Source organism: Synchiropus splendidus, chromosome 5 (genome assembly GCF_027744825.2).
Source record: "Synchiropus splendidus isolate RoL2022-P1 chromosome 5, RoL_Sspl_1.0, whole genome shotgun sequence".
Classification (NCBI taxonomy): domain Eukaryota; kingdom Metazoa; phylum Chordata; class Actinopteri; order Syngnathiformes; family Callionymidae; genus Synchiropus; species Synchiropus splendidus.
Genome location: NC_071338.1, coordinates 14049554 through 14069198, shown reverse-complemented (window position 1 = coordinate 14069198; position 19645 = coordinate 14049554). Strand labels below are relative to the sequence as shown.

At 40.5% G+C, this 19645-nt stretch overlaps 1 protein-coding gene across 2 annotated transcripts in view; it reads right to left on the bottom strand.

Annotated features, from left to right (window-relative positions):
• The window catches only part of LOC128758710 (zinc finger protein 609-like), a 67023-nt gene extending 47694 nt beyond the window's left edge, over positions 1-19329 (bottom strand). For both annotated transcript variants that reach the window (XM_053864951.1, XM_053864952.1), the window contains exon 1: positions 18928-19329. The gene's annotated coding sequence lies outside the window, so the exon portion shown is untranslated. The remainder of the gene's footprint in view (positions 1-18927) is intronic.
• Between the last annotated feature and the right edge of the window lie 316 nt (positions 19330-19645).

Sequence of the window (19645 nt, the reverse complement as noted above, 5' to 3'; positions counted from 1 at the left end):
TGTATTAAAAAAAACAAACACACCTGGATGGACATCATGGAAACGTGGACAGAATCATTACATTGGCAGAATTGAAACAGAATGCATTGTTTTAGATGGAATATTGCGTCAGTGAGAGAGCTCGAGCCTCTGTATACACGGAGTGGGGGATGCTCGCATCAGCCACCCTAGTATTGGTGCTGTCCTTTATATACTGCAAGTATCGTTTCCCTCAAAGGAGACAGAGTTCTGAGTCACAACAGCAGTTATAGCTGCTTGTTGTATATTCCAAAAACAAATAATTATTTGGAAGTGGATGGGTGCATTGGAATCATCGCTCACGCTCAATCTGTGTCAGTGGTGGACAAACCAAGCGCACCAAATACCCTGCCGTCTACAAAAAGAGCGCTCAAGAATAAAAGTTATATAACCAAGGGAGTGAATTCTTCTCTCAAGGAGCTCACAAAAATGACTAAAATGCTTGAAATGTGATATCACAGCTGACTACAGCAGAACTACTTGCAGATGATTGTTGATGATCAGCAGAGTACTTTATTTCAATCCAAGTCAATGCGTCAGGTGAACAGCGGAACTTGAAGAGAGAGCAGAAGACAAAGACGGCCAAGTCTTCCAGTGTAAATAACTAAAGCTTAAGACAGTTTTGCAGGTACGTTTTGAGTTTCAAATGTTTGGCTGTTAATGTGATGCATGATACTGCACAGAGAAAAACTGTGTTGTGTGTTCTCACCTCAATAAACGCATGTTGATGTCATTTGTATTAATATTAATTGTTTGCAAAATCCTTAAGTCCTGAAAGAGGAAAATGAAAAAAAAAACAGAATTTGGTAAAAAAAAAAAAAAAAAGATTTCTTAGGGTCTAATGAATACAACAAAATTAGGCAAATTACCTTTTCTCAGACGAAATACTTCAAGATATTGCATCAACAGCAACTATGCATGTAAGCAACAAAAAATTCCAATATTTGACAGATGTAAGCGCTTTGTTTCACATTAAGCCACGTTCCTCTCCTTGAAACAACTGTGCACATGCACTTGAACCACATGAAAAAGAACACCATAGATATAGGCATCTTGAGTATCTAAGTTTTTATGCATCATATTTTACTTTTGTAAACTGTACAACTATAAGAGGGAAACAAAGCCTCTCACTTATGTGTGGTCAGTCCGGAAGGCCAAAAACTCCCTTGCAATACCATCTTCACAGCGTGTTCCTAGGGACCTTTTTCTGTGCAATGTAATCCTGCATTCTGACGTTATATTGCCATGTGCTTGGTGGAGGAGCTGGGTGTAGATATGTTACAGCAAATGAACCATATTTGATATTTTAGATTACTTAAGCCAAAAAGATGCTGAAACCAAAATTCTTAAAATAGCCAAAAGCACAGAACGGAAGCCGCATGTGATAATAAGGAGCTATGGCTTCCACCCCCACAGACATTATTGACAGAGGTAAAGCTGTTCATTTACCATTTGATCACTGTGTTGCTTGCTCATCACAGATGGTTCCCTATTGGGATAACAGATTTTGAAAGGCGGGGAGATGCAGCTGTCCCTGTAGGTCTAAGTAAACAGTTGTGAGGTCTAATTTGTCCAACACCTCAGCAAAAGCAAGGTTGCAACTCTCACAATCTTTTCCTTGCACTCCTACTTTGAAGCTCAAGCCAGCTTGAAAAAAAACAAAACATAAAATTCCCCTTACTTAATGTCTTACTGGAAAAAAACAACTGTCAGACATAAATGCTTGTCATTTCTAAACATGTCTGCTTCCATTCACTTATTACCAAGGCGAGATCAGGGAGAATCTGCTTTGAGAGTGCAAAAACACTGCGGGGAAAAACATTTCTGGTCCATTTCCCATGTAAAACAACATGAGTAGACCTGGCATTTGTAGCTTTTTTTTCCTGAGTGTTGCTGTAAAACAAATATTTGTGCAACACACAGAAAGACATTTCATGAGGTGGGCGAAAAAGGATCATGACCATATTTCATTCATACGAAAAGTAAACTGTCTTGATAACTGATAACCTGCTGCTTTGAATTGTGCAGAAGAGAGCTGTTGTTCAAAACACATTTAGTGTTATTCTAAATTATATGTGTTCAAACAGAGGTTTATAATCTGCGTGAACCAACGTTTTGTGTCGGGTTGTATGCTAAGCAGACAAGCATTACTCCCACAGATATATGACCCCAAACAGATAGAATACATAAAAATAAAAGAAATGATAATCAAAACCAAAGCATTCACTTCAAGAGAACGTGAAATCAACCTTCAGTCAGTTGCATGTTAAACCAAGAACACGGACACTTTGATTAGCTAGCAGATGCCAAGGCTATTGAATATTTCATTGTGATGATATAAATTTAAACCAACAAAGCAATAAAATATGAAGGGCTTCCCCTCGAGTAAAACTGTGCGAGTGCAGCAAAATGCTTAGAAGTTCATTGTTATCTTGCACTCAAAAGACATTTCAGCACGACAATTTGGTCGGCTTATATGGTGTAACTGTTCAACAATAATATGGTTGTATGCTGTAACTGTAACAATTCCAAATTGACTATTCTCTTTCAATTTGATAAACCACTTTAAATACAACAGTAAAATACTGTAGTTGAATTTTAAAAGTTGATTTTGGTATTGTGTTAAGAGCAAGTTTAGCCAGCATTACAAATAGACACCACCTTTCCCTCACTTTAAGCATTTCCTTTGCGAAATAACCCCGCAGTAAATGTTGACCCAAATAATACTGCGTACGCACAGAGAGTGTCAATGGTAATTGGTAGTCTCCTCATAGGTTACAAACATGTATTGACCAAAACCATATCATACCAAAAAAACATATCTAAATTGGGTGGTGATGCAGACAACTGTAAATCGCTTTTAATTATTTTTTAAATATTTGATTTAGATTTTCAAGACATGACTCTCATTTCCCAGATGACAACATTTATGTGAGCCCAATACTGCGAATTTCTTTTTGGTAAAACTAACATATCCAATTTATGTGTTGAGATATAAGACGGAAATAATAATGAACTAAAATAAAGGAGATTTGCTTACACTCAACTCAAGCATGTTTTAATGGGCTAAAAATATGAACTGGAGGAAGTATATTTGAACATGAGACTCTGTGGTTGAGTACGTTTTGAGAAAGCTTCACACAAATATACCAGATGCAGCGTCAGGAACATCTGATATACGATAAAATCCCAAGTCAATAAGAATGAAATTCCATGGTGGTCTTGTCACTCATTTGTCCATCCGAAAAAACGCCATCAACAAAGGGTGTGCGGTTTCACCAGTTACTGCCGGGCATAAACAAAAATTGCTCAAAGTGAATCATCCTCCATCCTCAGAGCTCTGAAAATCACTGCATTGATTTTCCCTCCTGTTCTCCACGAATGCTGCACGGAAACAAGAGCATCTCCATTAACGTTCTAAACCATTCAGACTGTCGTGATGCGGTTGGAAACAGTTCTCATTAACTCCAGCAAATAATAGAGACATTTGTAGGAAGATTCAATAGAGTATTAGCAGCAGCAACCATCTATTGTTGCAGATCTGTGAGTCAAATTGCCAAGTAGATTAAAAAGAGCAGAACGGATCTGTAAGCACCTGACATTTGTATGACAACAGTCCTTCACTCAGTTGTTTGACAGGATAATGGGAGAAGCAAAATTCCAGACTAAACATTGGTCCGAAAGACTTGCAGCGCCACATCAAGTTAGTTTGATGCGGACAGCAGCTTTCAGGGCAAAGGGGGTATTTAAAGTGCTTATTATGACGGTAAACACCAAGGCAAATCATTGTGAACCAGCATCTACTACTATAATGCAGGATAGGACTACACAACCAAGGAAGAAAGGAGCCCAGTAGAAGTTTATTTTCAAGGTCCCCTAAATTTCTTTGGGCAGCCATCAACATCAAGACGGATGTTGAAGGATGAGCGATTGAATTACAGCGGAATAGACACAGTCTATTTGGAGGAAGATGGAGACAAGAGAGTAGTCTCTCAACGTTATATCTTATTTTATATTTCAGAGTTCATTCAACACGGGACGAGAGAGAAATTCAAAAGGTTGAGAGAAGAAAAAGAAATAAGTACACACACCCTCCATGAGCACAAGCCAGAAATCAGTAGACATCAGACAGCGACAGAAAAATATTGACTTGTATGACAGTCAATGGGATGCCACAAGTAAGGGATCAACCGGGTGAAAACTAATTTTGAAACTTCAATGCAAATTGAAGAATCGAGAAGTGGAAATGATATTATTGTCCGTGATGCTCAATGCTCAAAAAAGACATGAGTCAAGTCAAGTCGTGAACCTATTGATCAGGGCCGTACATATTAACGTACATTTTTTAACGCTTTCAGAACAATATGACAGCCTTAAACTCTCAGTCAGAGAAGGCTATTTTTAAACATCACTGATCAAGGCAAGATGGCCGGACCACATGATCCATGCACAGAAGAATCCTCATGATTTGTGCTGATCATTGGTCGCACAGCATAACTTAAAGTGCAATCGATTTTCCACGCGATTCAGGAAGTGGTGCCGCTGGAGTTCAGAAGGGAAGTCGGCAGAGACGACATCACCAGTGACGACGCAAATAACATTTAATACTGAGCAGAAAAATGACCTTGATTATATTGTATTTGGAATAATGTGAGATACAATTTCTAAATTGCAATTAGTTTGTCATTGTTGAGATGATTACAGGACTAATTGTTGAAGGAATATTGTGAATGCTTCCAACAGCTTCCAACTGGCTTGTTAAAAAAAGAATAGTAATGAATAGTAATAAAAACAAATTATGTCTTGCACCAATACTTTTTACAGTATAAAATAGTCTTATCATCGAACATTAGCGAAACATAAACGTTCATTCAAACGGCCATTCATACTCATTTCCTCTGGTTTCAACCTTGACACAAAACCAAAAGGACTGGTATAGAAAGTTGAATGCATGACATATTCTCCAGGTTTCCCTGTGTGCTTTATATGTGCCCTACACACAACTGTCAAACTGCCTGTGGTGTGAGCAGTGTTGGCTTAAGTACTGACAAAAGAAAAGAGAAGTTGTGAACATGACCCCAGGCAGGAAACACAGTCCTCGACAAACACAAATGGGTGTGTGTTAGTGTCTGCATACTGGTCGGTGTGAGGAGGAATAAAATTGAGACACTATTTTCGTCAAGGCTCTGTCAATTATTTATCAAACAGATTCCTGCACAAGCAGCCTGCCGGGCGTCGGTCCAACACATTGTCGCAGAAAAAAAAAAAAAAATCTAATTTGCACACTCTGTGGTGCTTCAAGAAACGAGCTTCACCAAAGAGAACGGCTGAATTACAAAGACATTTTAAACAGCTGACCTTTCCAAGCACGAAGTGGACCATGCCTGTTAGATTTAGGAGACTGATCAGCAGAATCCTGCTTTACAGAGACAGTGGCTGCACATCGCAATTGCTTCTATGCAGCATGGAGAGGCTCACAAGGAGAATTTGTCCGTGCCGAGTGACTAATATACTGCTCCGATGTTTGCTCCATAGACAGCTGATGTGTTGCCATGTGAATGTCTAACAAGAGAGAGGGCAGGGACAACCATTAACCTCAAATAACTACTGGGCTTGCTCCAGGCAGCCAGTGCCAGCTAGAGTCAACAAGCACAGCTTCAATCGACAGGCGACGCTTCAAATGGCATTGTCAGTCTGGCATCATAGCCAGCAAGACTCAATCCCACAGTTTTCTGATTCTGTTTCACAGTCTGATGCTTGTCAGTACTTACAAGCAATAACAATTCAGTACTCGACACAAACACCATGTTTTCACATTTCCTGTTATTTGGTAGCTCATAGGAAAAATACGTTTTGTTCAAAAAACTCGAAATGAACACTTGCATTGCTCTAAAAGGGGAGAAGATTGTCATGTTAAATTAGAGGGATCAGAAATTATAGCACACGATAAAAAATGTAATATTAATAGATTTATGGCCATAATACTATAAAACATGCACAAGTACAGAGTAGAAACAGGATCCTGTTCTGCTACAAGACAACAGGACGGTTTTACTTGTTTACTGAAACACTGGATGCAATTTTTTTGTCTCATTGGTACAAAAAAAAAACACGTTGACTAACCAACACTGAACTGTTTGTAAGATGGCAGCTCTGGGTTTACTGCTGCAGACCTGGTGGTGTACTGCGTCACGCTAAACAGAGGGTTCAAATTTATGCTTATGCCTGAACCATGAAGTTCTCTCTCACTTCAGTGAGACAAAATGAGAACATTTAAGCAAGGTGAGCAGATGAAAGCGATACACATATGTACAAGGATTAATGAAGACGTTGCTGTTGTTGAACTCAAACTCTTGGTCAACTGTTGAACGATACAGGCCTCACAGGCTTCTTGCTCAGACATGAAGGTTTGACTCGCAATGTGCAGCATTGACAAACCTTTCATCAACAATAAACGCTTGCACACTTGTTTGCGGCCCACTTGATTGAGTGTAAGGATCAAGCTAATTCCTCCCAAATATCACAAGTTATCTGGTGAGAATTCTAGCTGATGTATGCATTCGTGTGAATAACACGATACTTATATATGTAATTTACATTTTTAGAAGAGTGAAATTACTCCTAGTGATGTCTAATAAATATTAGGGATGCACGTATACCTGATAGCAGTATCGGGTATGGGTCCGATACCGGGCTCGAGTACTCACACTCATAGAATGGCCACCGCTATCACAAAACCGATACTACTTGACGGCAGCGCACAGTTTTCAAAATGTAAGTTTGATAAATTTGTAAAATTTGTGTTTTTACTGCAGTGAAACTTTCCACTGTCACCCATGTACAAGAAAAACACACTGAGGAATGATGTTTAAATAACCAGTTTTGAGTGGGAAAAAAGCGGTATCGGTCCATTCCTAAAAAAAAAACTTTTATTGAAGCATCTTAAGGTGTGTAAATTGACCATCAACCTGAGATTACTTCTCCTTCATCCGAAACTCCAAAAAACAAACAAACAGTAATTTACAGTAATTCAGTGGAGCACGGAATTACTGGCCAAAACAAGACAATGTCTATGGAAGGCACCTTACTTGCTCACTGTGAGTGACACGCATGATCACTTGAAGTGCCATATAGACAAGTGACAGTGCATACGGACTTTGCATACGCCACGCATTTGTGTCTACTCCCAAACAAAAAGACAAGCATATTTTAAAATGAACAAGCTCTAGTGAAGGTGAAATAACTGCTGTCAGACACTCCTCGGAGGAGTTAGTGAGACAGCAGCGATCAAGCTGACATGACATGACATGGAAAGGAGGGGCAGATAATTTGCCAGTCACTCGTGCAAACAAACAAGTGAGTACCTAAGTAAATAGTCTCTGCAAAAGCGGTGCATCATTTTACTGTTGTTGTTTTTTTAACCTAAGACAAAGAAATATTTCATGATTGAAAGATTATTCACGCCAGGCCAACAACCTATTTTAAGTGCACATTTCCTGCTAAATCAACAGCAAGCACATTGAAAACAGAACACACAAATGGAGGTGATGAAACAGAGAATATGGAAAAGACACAAATGGTCTGTGTGTTAAGAACTTATGGGCACATGTCAAGCAATAGCAGAAGCAGGAAACATCAACCAATGAATTTCTGGATTACTCCTGCAAATTCTTGTGAGATGGGGTCAAATGTGGGGATGGCGGTAACTGACGTTAAGCTTTGCTCATAGTTTAGCTGAATGAGCCCACAGACAACGGTCTGATTTATAGGATTTAATCTATAGCTGGTCACTGAAGCACGACTTTGCTTGCTTGGTCTGGTGTCACCTTTTCAGCAGTTGTATGCTCGAGGGTGAAAGAACCATCTAAAGCGACTGCCTGGTGTTTCCATTTACAATTCTAGTAGCCCCTTGTAGCCACTGCAGTCCCACCTACAGATATCACGATATCAGCAGACATACATTTGCCCTTAAGCAAACATAGAAATCATTGCTCACACAGATTTTCTAAAACCATCCCGACAGTCCGGTCCGGTCAACACAGCAGCCTGCCTCAAACACACAAAAGGACAAAGACAAGAAGCTTGAATCACCAATTTATATGAAATGTAATGAGCTAAAACGTCCAACCTGCAACAGCTTTAATCCTCTATTGACTCACACAGCACTTAACACGCTCATAAGAGCAGTTACATAATGACAGTAAAAGATTCATAGTTATTTATGGCCCCTTTCTCTGTTTCTAGATGAGTAAAAACACAGTACCATCCCTATTCACACGTCTGCTTACAATGTCAACAAAAAGAGCATTGCTTATGGATAATTCATGTGTATCTGACAGATGGTGCATATTATTAAAACCCTGCATATTTTCACATTCATTTTTCGATTATAACCGGAAGACCTTGTTTCCTCTCTTGTATTTTATTCAACATAAAATTTGTCATTGTGACCAGGAAATCCATGATTAAAATGCACCAGAATTCTTGAAAGGATTTGGACCAAAGGTGAGTTTGTGAACCTATTAGGGGACTCTCAGTCGAAATAAATGAATGGAAAGATACTAATCTAAGATATTTTATTGATGTTAATCATACAAAGCGTAGTACATTCTGAACAGATGCATCCACTTCCAAATCATCATCCAATTCCAAATCGAGATAAGCCCAGTGCACTCTTTAGCGAGTTTGTTAGATGTTCACAGCACATCCTTGAAGGCTTCTTGATCGTCCTCTGCCAAGAATCTCCTCCTTTCTGGCCACATCATTAAACATTTTCAGCTTTGATGGTTGTTAAATCACTTTCTTTGTCAGGTGCTCAAGCCTACGATTTACATAACGTCCTGCACTGCTGTGTTCGTCTACCAACATCTCATGAAGGCGTTAGTTCCACCTGAGTGTGATTGTGCTTCTCCCTGTGCTCACCATGCTGCCAACATTTAAGGTTGTTTACACACCAGTGGATCCCCTTAATGCGACTCAATGTGGGAAAATCCACACCTCATGACACGGAGTTTACCCAGCGCTGCTGCTGATCAAGCCATCCTGGTCCCCAGTTTTCAGCACTCATCATAATCGAGTCACGCCGTGTAAACAGCCATGACTTGGCGTGAAAGTGCGACACAGTTGTTGTTTCTGAGATTATCTAAATACCTGACTTACTTAAATAATGTTCAGGGTCCCCCCCAGCACAGGGGCCCCATACACATGGGTTTCAACCCCTGTGTTGGGATTTTGACTCGAAGGGGGAGTTTTATCGGCTTTTTTGGTCAAAACGTAGGGAACGCTAGTTCACTGTGAGTGGGACTCCTTTTGTGTTCTCTGTCATCAAAACATCACTGGCCCAATGATTGCTGACACCACCTGATGTTTTTATACACTTAGAATGGTTGTTTTACATTTGACAAATGAGCCTTCAGCTTCATAATTCAATTTTAAAATCCATTTCTAGACCACACAATTGTGCATAATGAGTGTGCATGAGTCCCTTCAAAAGCGCTGGGTGGTTTCCTTCAGCTTGATGCGCTTTAAACATCGCAAACATTATTTTGATATTCTGTTAATGTTTTCCAGGTCTGAGAGCAAATTTCGAAACGACAAGAAGGGAACCCACGAAAGTCATCATCTGGTTTCAGTTCCTAAAGTGGCATTCATTTGACAGCCCAACACTAGTTGAACAGTATTTTCTAAACCGCCCACCCTGTTCATCATATACATATGAAACTGGATGCAGCTTTGCTGAACAAATACAACAAAAATTGTGGACACAAACGTGAGGATGTGGACACACAGATCAATTCTGAACATATGCAGGTGCGTTGAAGCGGTGGCGCCACGAAGGACTGAACAGCGACCCTGGTTGAACTGATTCAGCAGGACTGATAGATAAGGTCCAGTGAAGATAAGCCAGGAATCACAACATGCAGCTGCTTCAGAACAAGGTTAGAACGAGCCCTTGAGACTGAGAAACAACTTTTTTTTTTTACAGTTTTATCTCAATAGGGACAGACAAGATGTGATTTGATTCAATAGTGGTAGCTAACCCATCACCTAGTTCAACGACTCATCTTGTTCAACCACTGGTATGGCTTGAACAACAGGAGCCCATTTGTAGAAGCAAAGCTCACAGAGTGGCAGAGGACCATGGCTCAATTGTCAATGTCAGAGACTTGGGTGTGGGTCCAGCGGATGCCCCAAGAAATATTGCCAACAACAATCTCTACCACGTATGTGTTGCAGAACCAGAGTTTGTTTCACACTAGGCCTGGGAATCTTTTAGCAGCTCACGATTCACTTTGGAATTTTTTTTTTGGTCCATTTGCAATCATAATCCTAATACACTCCCATTAGCTTTGCAAGACAGAATGACAACTAGAGAGTAAAATAAAGTGTCCTTTCCTACATTTATCTACGTTGAAGTGGAATTGTTGCAACTGTTCCACAAAAGCAGTATCACATGTCGACTTTTAAATGATAAGGAAAGTGCCATTACTGACGACTGTTGTTTTTGGCCCCTTGGTAAAGCTGAGGCAAAAATCTATTATATTAACTATTTTGATTCATATCACAATCAGGATTATTCAATGATTTGAGATATTGCTGTTGTTGAAATTTCAAACTTTATTGAACAAAGAACAACACTAAAAGAATTTGTAAAATATATTTCACAGTTATATTTAACCATCATCACGCTGGTTAAATGTTCCTCTCTGGAAACCAATCTGCATGATCTGGTTTTAGAGAACAGTGGAGACAGGAGACGATATTTCGAGTTGAGCAGGAACTTGGCAGAACACAAAAGTTTTTCTGTGGTTCTGATGTTCTAAGCTGTGATTTCACATTCCAAGCTTTTTTAGTGATCATGAGAGAATTAAGTCACTCCTCTGATTATCAAACTTCCGCTCTTCCTGCATCTCTGCAGTGTGGTGAATGGCAAGGAGCGCTTGATTTTATCACCCCTGTCTCAGGTTGAGCGCAAGCGATTGTTCTTATGCATTTATCCACTACCAAATAATCATTGGTTTTCGAAACATCTCCAAAAAGCAGGTATTCCAGCTGTTGTGACTCACAACGCTGGATGGAGGGTTTCTTAATCCTACTCTTGTTTGACTGTAAACCCAATAAACACAGCCATCTTTCTTTTCTGCGTCATGCAAACATCCCAATATACTGTCATTTGTCTTCCGGCTACCACTGTAAAAAGCATTGAGAATACGAATGGCATGTCAGAGCCACACACTCACTCACCACCAACGCACACTAGAATAGTTTGCTTCCAGGGATTCACACATTTCCTTTCCCGACAAATATTTCCTCTTCCCGATAACAGCGGGCATGTACCTTTAAAAAAAAGTCTTCTTCCACAAAGCAGCTAAAAGGCAACCTATTAATTCTATTACTAAGAAGCAATCAGATTAAATTTGTATCTAGTGTGTCAATAGCAAGTGAAGCGATGGAGATTAAGACTGCCACATTGCTCATGAGTGGAAGAATGAAGACAGTTGGGAAAGCAGTGGTGTGTATGACATACAATGAAAATGAACTCTCATAATAGAGATGAATTGGTGCAATGGCGTGTCTCCCCAAGAACCCAGCAGTGAGTACTTCAAACCGAGTGCAAACAAGACAGAAATTCTGCAGCAGTCAGGACACCACAAAAGCTGACAATATCTTTATAGCTTGCGGGGGAGAAGCGGAGCTGGGGAGAGGGGGGCACTGGGCTCACATCCCAGGAAAAGATGGATCACCACTCACTGGCAAAGTAGCAACTGTGCAGCAAGCATTCAAACTCTGCTCTTTTCTGCTGTAATTGGCAATTCACTGGTGAGAAATCCAATCAACACAAAAACAAAATAACGCCGAGTTGCACGTCCTGAAACACATTTAAAGACTCACATTTTGCAGATGACACATCTCATCCAGCGAAATACCCAAGGAGACCCAAAAGAGCATTTAAAATGCTGGTCGCAGAAGATGGAGATACAAAGCTAATAAATGACCGAGATATTTGAAAAGTGTAATATGTGTTCAACATCACAGGCTGGCTGCGAATGATGGTTTACTTCAATCTCTTCTAATAACTTGCAATGATATTTTCAATGTCATGGACCACTAGGGTTTTCAAACAAATGGAAGCGAAAAAGAAAATAGAATATTCAGCCATGTGAATGTGAAACACCGAGTATGAGTCGATGTATTCAGAATAGGATTTTTCCAAACAATGGCGGAGGCCCGGAAGGAGAAGCAGCCCATCAAGAAGTAATCCAACAGAGAAATAAGGAACTAGATGGGGGAGTTATCACATTTATTTTGGAAACAATAAAAACGGTAGTTGAATCAAAAGAAGGTAATCTCACTCCAATCTGCGGTCGCTCTCACCCTGTCTGTCCCTTCATATATAGCTTCGGATGCGCGACTTTAGTTCGACGAGTGCTGGACGTGTTCCTGTCACGTAGTTATTATATGGGTTTTTTGAGCATTTGTCCATTAAAAACACACTGAAAACCACCATAATCTTGTTCACTTGTTTTAATCGTTCCACTTCGTTTTAATGCGTTTGATCACATGAGATTTCAGAACATTATTCTGAAGGCATGCTGGCTCTCATTTAAGCATTAATGGTTTGAAGGGTGGCGAAACCCTGATAGTTCAATGTTCAAAGAAAGCTCAGTGCTTAATTTGAAAATAGTGTAAGAGTAAGAAGAGTTAAGGGAGAATTCCCGAAACCCACTATAATAGCGTTTTGTCTCGACACAAGACAACGTTGGCACGGCACACGATGACACGCCACAGTCAGAAATGAGAGCTCAACAGCTGCAGCGGTGCTAAAACAGTTGAAGCACACGTAAATCGGTCAAGCCTGTTTTGAATTTGCCTTGATGGAGCAGCGTGTTGACACTCCGGGGATTTAGCCATGTTAATTAGGCCAGTGTAAATACACATACGCACACAGTGTATGTAAGCTCAGATGTGAAGAGGATCAAGAGATGAGAGGCTGACGACAGAGAAGTGACATTGTTCTTTACGCCGAGATAGAGGTTGTTTTAAAGGAGACCGCCTTCATTGTTGAAACACATTTTAATTTCTGTCGTTTTTTAAAGCCCGAGGAGCTGAACATATGTTTGTAAATTAAGAAACTTCTGTTCTGGGCTCTGAAGTCAATTTGTTTAATGAGCAGTAGAATAAAAACTCGCCCATATGTCAGACCCAGCAGTACGGCATAAACTACTCTTCTTCTTGCCAGAGAAAACAACAAAGAAAGTTGAACACATGAATAAGCGAGGCTGTGTATCGATACAAAAATATCCATGCCTGCACCAATACTGAATACTAGTCCTCAACTATACTTTTTTTTCTATGACAATTTTATAAAATGTAAATGCATAAATAAAAGTTTTTCAGTATTTCCTGTATAGATCTGTTAAATACATGTTTAACTGAAGGCAATTTATATTGAATATATTGAAAATATGTGTAGAATGTTTGGGTAATCTTCAAGTACAGTATATGACGTAAAGTGCCCTAGCTTGAGGGTGAAAATTCGTGAAAGTGAAATTACACATTTGAAGGCATAACTCTAATGGATATTGTACTCTGAGATTCCTGGTTGAAGACTACTTCAAGTTTGACACAACACTGAAAGTTTCTAATGACTGCTCTGTTCACCTACAAGACAACCACGCCACAGATCACTACTGGCATTATAGTTCATGTTATGTTTGTACACAGTATCCAGAAATAACTTGATAAACTTCACAGAACACTCTTCCACCACATAGGAAATGAAAGTTAGACTGTGCTTTTCTATCTGTAATACAATCTCCAGCTCAGCCAGCCAAAGTCAGAAACAGTAAAAGACTGCTGTGGTTACATTTGAGGAGTGATTGAAACACTCTGTCCCTCTGTTTCACCACAATAAAAATGGTAACATGTCCAAATACAAACTGTGACAACTTGTTTAATATGACTCAAGCACAGAGAAATCACCACTTCCACCATCAACGTCTTGGCTCCTTCAACAAAACAATAGTTCTGCTGCCTGCTGAATTCTTATCGGTTCTCAATTGTGGCTCCCTTACGCAGTCACTGTTTGACATCATCAGCTGACAAAGCCCCGGAGAGATTTTAAATTAAGAACCTCAGCTTGCCAGTAACTACAAAAAACATTTGAAACCAAGTGTCACGCAGCAAAAGGCGAGCCCACACTGGCTCTTTTTAAAAGCATCTCAAGTGCTGGATGTTCTTCCCACTAGCACAAAAACATGGCCCGCCCCCACAATTCACGTCAGCTGAATTCCACCCCATGGGAATCGCTGCATTATGATTTAACACACAGAAGATCTTCCCGTTTACTCACCTCCACTGTCAGATTTCATGGTTCTACTTACATTTGTGTAAACACATCTCTTCAGAATCACATTGTTATATTCCTGAGCATATATTTATTCAAGATGTTCAGCATAGTTTTACCTATATATTCTGACTTTCCCACCTGCACACACTCATGTCATGTAATTACAGTGATCTAGCACAGAGAGTTGAAATTGAATTTTTTTCTTTTATTATTATTATTAGGGCCAGCAACAGCAAACAATTACAGACAACTCAATTTGAAAAATCCACTAATTTAATCACTATAAAACAGATGCCCTGGAAGGATTTCATGTTGTCACGACTGCTCACATCAGTGACAGGGATTTTTACTGTGTCCCAGTTATTGGTTCGTAAATTCAAGTGTGGTGTGCACCATCACCGACCACGTCAGCGATTATAAAGCCATTTTTACAGAGAGGCATTTTGTTGTTCTTGAGGAGATCATTTTTAGGTCACCATCTTCGGCTCAATAGCTTTAAACAAACACTCAGCAGGCAGCACACACTTGAAACTGGCTGGTTTTGCATCCAAATCAAACTGATGTGCTACTGCATCTTCATCTAGAGGATCGGTCCTAGCAGAGGTTGAATGTGATGACACCAAAATACACTTGTAAGTGGACGAAGGATGATCAGATTTGAACCATTTGCAAAAAATTCTCCATCCTCAAAATGTCAACAGTCAGTTCAGTGAACCGCAGCCTGGCAATATACACAACCTTATCGCATATAACTGTTGCGTCAAAAAGGAATGTGAAGGCTGAGCTACTTCTTCCTTCTAGTTTAGTATTACTACAAATACAACTACCCCCAGGAAATCCAATCACCATGTAAAAAAAGTTAAAAAAAAAAAAACATGATCACCACAAACCTTAGCTTTGAAAAAAAAGAATGGCAAACCCAACACATACTGAAATACAAGCATTTTTATTTGGTCGGCTACACAGAAAGTGTCAAGCTGCACACTTTGGGTGGCATCAAAAGTACGTCACACACCTCACTAGCAGGTATTGAAACGCTCACCCAGTGAAAGGTTACATCTCAGCATTCAGGCCATGAAGATGAACAGGGCATGTAACAAGATAATTAGTAGTTTACTACACTGTAATCCACACAAGAAATCAGGCTTCCAACCGAGCACTAAGTGTTGTCATTATGTCACTGAGACAAGTACATCTCTCAAGGTGTGTTCACAACATTTGGCTACTCGCCCCTGAAAGGTCGTTGGTTTACCATGTCTTCCCGCCACGTCCATCTCTCCATGTTTAAAAAAAATCTGGTAAATCTGCTGGGGGTCAGGAGATAAGCTGCTCTTTAATCAGTGGAGAATATAGACTTAAAGCCTTGTAAACATGGAGTATCATTATCATTCACTTAAATCATATCAGCCAAAAGGAACAAAGCATTGCAGAACATGGAAAAAATAGCAGGTGGTGCGGGTTGCCAGAACTCTGCTGAGCTGTTTCTACATTTTTTTCTTGTGAAGGGACTTTTGGTCTGATTCTCACAGGTGAAAATTGATACTTCATGAGGGGGAAAACTGACTTATATTAGAAAGTCGAGAAAATGGCCCAGCCCCCCATCATTCCAACCCTAAACAATGGCTAATGCTAGTGTTGAGCTGCTTCGCCATGGTTGCATTTCTACCAAACAAGGGACTAAACACATGTCATTCTTCCACACAAAAACTGTCCAACAGCAGATTCCAGTTATTTCCAGTTTCCAGAAATCATTGGGCAACTACTAATCTACTGCTATATAACATTATTATTTACAAAAACATTAAAATGTTCAATGAACAATCTGACTCTGCCACACACGACTAGTTCAATACACAGTACAGTGCAATTGTGTTCCTCCATTTTACTGTTGGCTTCAGTCCGAGCAACTGAGTAGAAGACAAACCCTATTGACTGGGCCATTAAATAAGACCATTTAGGACTCAAGTCTCTCAGAACCCAATCCTTTATGCGACGATGAAACGCAGCAACATAGAGGAGACGCTGGTGTGATGAAGTATTTGATTGGAAAGAGTCCATGAGATATAAGCTAGCAGACATGAGATGGCTGAAACAGCGTCTGTTCTCCTTTCATGCCAGACTTCACGGTTATTGCTCATTAACTTTGTCGAAAAGGTGTAAAACACAACAAACACACACCTCTGCCTTCAAGCAAACTGCAGTGAATGAGTTGAAACATGAAAGCATAATCTATTACTGGATGACAGCCACTTCATGCCAAGGTTTGGCAAAACACTCGAGTGCTGATGCAATTGAGATGAGCAGGATTAACAGGGTTTACTTTGAATAACTCAGAACTGTATTTGTGTTCGCTGTCACTCCCGTAGATTTACTGCCACACCCTTTAAAAAAGGCTTCAGGAGCCTTCGGGATAAGATAAAAAAAAAAACGTATTACGAGAGTAATATCCTTCATTTATTTAAATTCAAAGATGTGCAAATATTTGTTCACGGCTAACTCACTTGCTAGATGGATAAATGACGGGCTCATTGTGTGCTGACGCATGGAGGGTGACACGTACCAACACCTCTTTGGAATAGCAAGTCATGAATGAATTTGGATGCCCTCGTCTTTTGGTTTTTGGCTGCTACAAAAGAGCAGACAATGTGTACTCAGAATGGTAAATAAAACCAGTTTCGGTTAGAACGACCGTTTATTGCAGAGATAAGGGCGTATCAGCGCCAACATAAAAACTATGTTAAAGGTCATGAATGTCCACATCAAGGTTCAGCCGTGATACCACATTTTAGAATACAGCGAACGTTGCTTTACCTAGAAGGGACTTCAGGCAGCCAACGCTTGAACTCTTCAGACAAACTCAATTCCATCTGATCTCAACAACCTGAACCTGAAACATAACAACTAACATAATTCAAGAGCTGGTGTTTAAGCTGCCATGACGTGTCACAAAAGAGGAGGCGCTCAGAGATGTGTGTACTCTTTTCTATTATGTTTCAGTTGAAAGATCAAAAGTGACACACATTTAAAAGGGTAGTGGAACAATCAGCTTTGAACTCGCTCAGATTGTCTGTAACCTGCTGTGGTTACAACATTGAGCAGTTATGACGCAAACATGAACTTCCTGGTTTGTAACTGAATAATAAAAAAAAAAGCATTATTATTTCCCACAACGGTTGCATGTGCTTGTTTATGATGACCTGACTGAGCCAAGGATTTCCCTCGGAGTGAGAGGTCATACGGTTGGAACACACTTCCAGTTTTGTCAAAGATGAATCATAACTCCCAAATACTGTAATGGGGAACACCCATGGGGAGGATAAGCCTTAATCGAACAATCATTTTAACAACTTTGGTGGGACTGAAGCTCAGCACAATTTGGGGTATTAAAATGATTTACACAGTATTATGAATTAAGCCAAGACAGAAACTTCACTAAGCCTGCAATGACTGGTCGACGATAAAATTAGTCTGCGACAGGTTCCACAATCCAGGGCAAGCGAAACAATTTCTACGGGACCATCATGACCTAAAATGTTGTATGGGACCATTACTCAAAGGCCTTTCACACCACATTTTGACAAATTAAAACGCAAATATGATGATTCAACCAGCATTTCACACTGAACAGGGGTTTCAAAACACTTCACTTAGATTTTTCAGACATGTTGTCGTACGTACCGAGTAGTCGACTCATCGCTAAGGTAGTCGGTGTCGTTGATAAAAATAGTTGTTAAAATGCAGAACTTTCTCATTATAGAACTGACAATTCAAAGTTGGCCAAGTCTCTTCCTGTCAGCTGCAGAAGTGGGTTTCATTTAACACCTGTTTTCACATCGGCACACTGATAATGCGTATCACTTCCTCTGATGTGCAGTGAAATTCTGGAATTAAAACTATAAATGTAGCTGTGACCAGAGGCTACAGTAATACACAGATTGACGTTGACTCTTGTTGAAGGACTCAAATGGATTCACAATAGCACTGGCTCATTAAGGATGTCAAGTGGTCGGCGTCCTGTGGAGGTGGAAGGGGACCATGACTGAGAGGGTGCCTACAGGGTCCCCTAAAATAGAGGTCAGCACTGTGACCCAGCAATAAACAAACGGCCGAATGAATGACTTAATTGAATTCCAAACAACGACACCTTTCACTTGAGATCCAAACTAAACAGATCAACACATTACAATTCCGGGGAGTGACATTTGACCAAACATATTTATGAGTTCAGAGAAGGAAAAAAATGATAATAATTCTCTCTTTTATTGCTCCACATTGGTCCTTGTGTTTGAGAAGCTTGTGACCGCTCCAACACTGAAATCCTGTCGAGCAGCGACTCAAATGAATCCTCAACCTCACAGTTGAGGAACACGGCGAGCTCATTTCGGTGGGTGTAATGAGCTCATCGGACTAGTCCGAGGGCTGGCAGTGAAACAATGAGCCTCAGCTCAGCTCGACTCGACTCGGTTAGCTTCCTTACTCGGCGCGTGCTCGCCTTGCACGCGCAGCTAGCAGAAGGAGCCCCATCCAGCAGAAGAGAAGGGGCGACTGGACAAACTTACCGACTTAGCTGGCGGCGCCTACTCCAAACCCTGCTCCGTCCATGGTGGCAGTCACTCCATTCAAAGAGCCAGGAACACGCGGTGGAATCAAAGTAAAAAATCCATGCGAGCCAGCGGGCCAGTCAACGCTCCCCGACACATCCAGCACAAGAGCGGAGGGGACGCCAGCGATTTACTGGACTCCTGCCATCACACTTCCACACACCGTCCACTTCCACTACAGCCGAGTCCGCAGGGCATGTTATCGCGGCGAAGTCCTGCACGCAAGCCCACTCTTCTCCCGCGACCTCCGGGCGATTAATCCCGCAGACAGCCTCCCATCCAGGTTTAATTCCCCGGGTGCTGCTGCTCGGTCGAGGATGAGTCCGCGTTGGTTCTTCGTGTGGGAACTGATACAATGTACTGAAGAACCAGCAGCAGCAGCAGCAGCGGGAGCCGCCAGGAAAACCCGGAGCAGCGATCTGTGCGGACTGGACTGCCAAAAGACAACACTTGAGGAAGAGGTGGAACTGGATTTGTAATCAGAAAAACTTTATCAATCCCAAGGGAAATTGTGTTTCAAACATGCTCTGTACACAACATATCACAATAAATTAAAAAGAAATAATTAAAAAAATCAAATCAAAAATAAAAAAAGTGATAAAAAGATCTTAGAAAAACAATGTGCAACAAATGCAGTTCAAGAACAGAAACCCTTCATTGTATTTTTTTTAATGTG